Source organism: Carlito syrichta, unplaced genomic scaffold (genome assembly GCF_000164805.1).
Source record: "Carlito syrichta isolate Samal-C Ts95f unplaced genomic scaffold, Tarsius_syrichta-2.0.1 Scaffold303608, whole genome shotgun sequence".
Lineage (NCBI taxonomy): Eukaryota > Metazoa > Chordata > Mammalia > Primates > Tarsiidae > Carlito > Carlito syrichta.
The window spans coordinates 120,282-122,987 of NW_007247704.1; the positions used below are offsets into that span (position 1 = coordinate 120,282).

General features: G+C 42.4%; 1 pseudogene; it reads left to right on the forward strand.

Moving 5' to 3' along the window:
• The first annotated feature begins 409 nt into the window (after positions 1 to 409).
• On the forward strand, positions 410 to 1,157 carry LOC110595707 (annotated as a pseudogene).
• Positions 1,158 to 2,706: the final 1,549 nt, after the last annotated feature.

Below are 2,706 nucleotides of genomic sequence, written 5' to 3' on the forward strand. Positions count from 1 at the left end.
AAATTTTAACAAATGTCTTATCAGCAACTATGCAGACAATCATGTGATAATATATATTCATCATTTCCTAATATTAAAATATTTTTTCAGGGTTGGTATGAAGTCTTCCTGACCATAATGATTTATTTTTCCAACAAACTGTTGGATCCTGTTAGTTAATAATTTCATTTAAACTTTGAACCAATACTAAAAAGTAAAATTGGCGCACTGCCCACAGTCCTCCATCGGTCTTTTGTTAGTCCCCTGTCTCCTCTTCAGCTAACCAGTCTTCATCTCCAAGCTTGCAATTCTGCACACAAGGGTCTTCAGTGCAAGGAGGCCAGACTCAAAGTAGTCACTTGAGTCTTTCATCTGAGAAGTTCAAAGTACTTTGACGACTTCTGCCATGCAGGCCATGCATCTGTAAGCAATGGCTGCTATCTGGAAGAAACTGATGATTGTTGGTGATGAAGCCTGTGGCAAGACATGCTTGTTCAGTCTTCAGCAAGGAACAGTTCCAAGAGGTATATGTGCCTACAGTGTTTGAGAACTATGTGGCAGATAGTCAGGTGGATGGAAAACAGCCCTGATGGTTTAGAAAACATCCCAGAAAAATGGACTCCTGAAGTCAAGCATTTCTGTCCCAACTTGCCCATCATCCTGGTTGGGAAAAAGAAAGATCTTTAGAATGATGAGCCCACAAGGTGGGAGCTGGCCAAGATAAAGTAGGAACAGGTAAAACCTGAAGAAGTGGGAGGGTGAGACGGAAGGATCGCCTAAGCCCAGCAGGCTGAGGCTGCGGTGGCCGTGAGCATGCCACTGCACTCCTGCCCGGGTGACAAGAGTGAGACTCCAACTCAAAAAAAAAAAAAAAAAAAAACCCTGAAGAAGGCAGAGATATGGCAAACAGGATTGGTGCTTTTAGGTACATGGAGTATTCGACAAAGACCAAAGATGGAGTGAGGGAGGTTTTTGAAATGGCTACGAGAGCTGATCTGCAAGCCAGGCATGGGAAGAAAAAATCTGGGTGCCTTGTCTTGTGAAACCTTCCTGCAAGCACAGCCCTTATGCGGTTAATTTTGAAGTGCTGTTTATTAATTTTGGTATATGATTACTGGCCTTTTTCATTTATTTATAATTTACGTAAGATTACAAATCAGAAGTCATTTGCTACCAGTATTTAGAAACCATAGCCGGGCTCGGTGGCTCAGCCTATAATCTCGCACTTTGGGAAGCGGAGGTGAGTGGATTGCCTGAACCCGCGGGTTCGAGAGCCACCTGGGCAACTTGGCGAGACCTCATCTCTACAATAAATCATAAAATTAGCCGGATGTGGTAGCGCATCTGTAGTTCCAGCTACTTGGAAGGCTGAGGCGGAAGGATCACCAGAGCCCAGCAGGTCGAGGCTGCAGTGGCCGGGAGCAGCCACTGCACTCCAGTCTGGGTGAGAGTGAGACTCCCACTCAAAAAAAAAAGAAGCCAACCATGATTATTAATGCTGTCCAACCTGTCTGGCCCACCAGGGCCCTTCTGACACTGCCCTAACAGCCCTCTCTGCAGTCCCACTAGACACTCTAGGCACTAATTCAAGGAATTTCTTAACTTCTTCTTTCTAGAAAGAGAAACAATTGGCAACTTTTGTGAATTAGGCTGTAACTACTTTATACCTAACATGTCCTGCCTACCATCAGCTGCAAGGTACTCTGGAGAGTCACCACTTCAGAGCTTTACCCCTTAACAGATTTCACTGGTCATCCGTTTTTTTGAAAATGTGCTCAACCAAAAAAGCCCCAAAAGCCCAAGTCTGTGCAGCTGTGGCAGTTACTGTTTCATGTTAGTTACTTTGTAGTTATTGTGTAATTAGTGCCACTTAATATATATTACCAAAAATAAATACATCTACCCCAGACTAGATGTAGTATTTTTTGTATAATTGAATTTCCTAATACTGATATTTGTCAAGTCTGATGAAAGTGTATTTGGAAATAAAGTCAGATGGAAAATTCAAAAAAAGTAAAATTACAATTTTACCTTTTTTGCTCCTTTTGTATCATTATTTTATTTTATAATTTTATATTATTATATTTTGGTATCAGTGTCATATAGCATTTTGTTTTCTTCTTTTTCTATAAACATTGCATGTATGACTTCCTTAAAATTTTTGATAGAATTCTGCTGTGAAGTCATCTATGATCAGGTGTCTTATTGGGGTAGGAATGGTGGGGAAGGTCAGACACAAAATATATGTGTTTTCTCCCCACTCAAAAGAGGTTGGCAACCTCAGGGGTTCTCATAGTTCACTTCCTCTCTTCCATTTGCCTCACCTTCAGAATGCTTCAGGCAAAGAGAGCTTACCTATAAATGTGTCTTTCAACACAGCCTCTTCTAGATGAAACTGGTCCAGGGAAGCTACTGCCCTTGGTCCCGGTGCCCAGTTCTCGTTGTTTCAGGTAAGTCTTGCTGGTTTGGGGCCCTGTGAACCTTTTCTCTGCAGAAGCACTCTCTTGTGAATGGACCCGATTGCTGCAGCCACAGCACCTTTCACGTCTTCACACTGTTGAACTTCCCTTCGAGGGGCAGCCTTTCCCCAGAAACAATCCTGGTTCTCAGATGTTTTCTAATTTGGTCAGAGATGGAGTTACATTTCAGTTTCTTATTTTGCTTGTTGTTTGGGAGCTGACGTTGAGAAAAAGGTGGCAGAACCTCTTTATTCTGCCATCTGAAGAC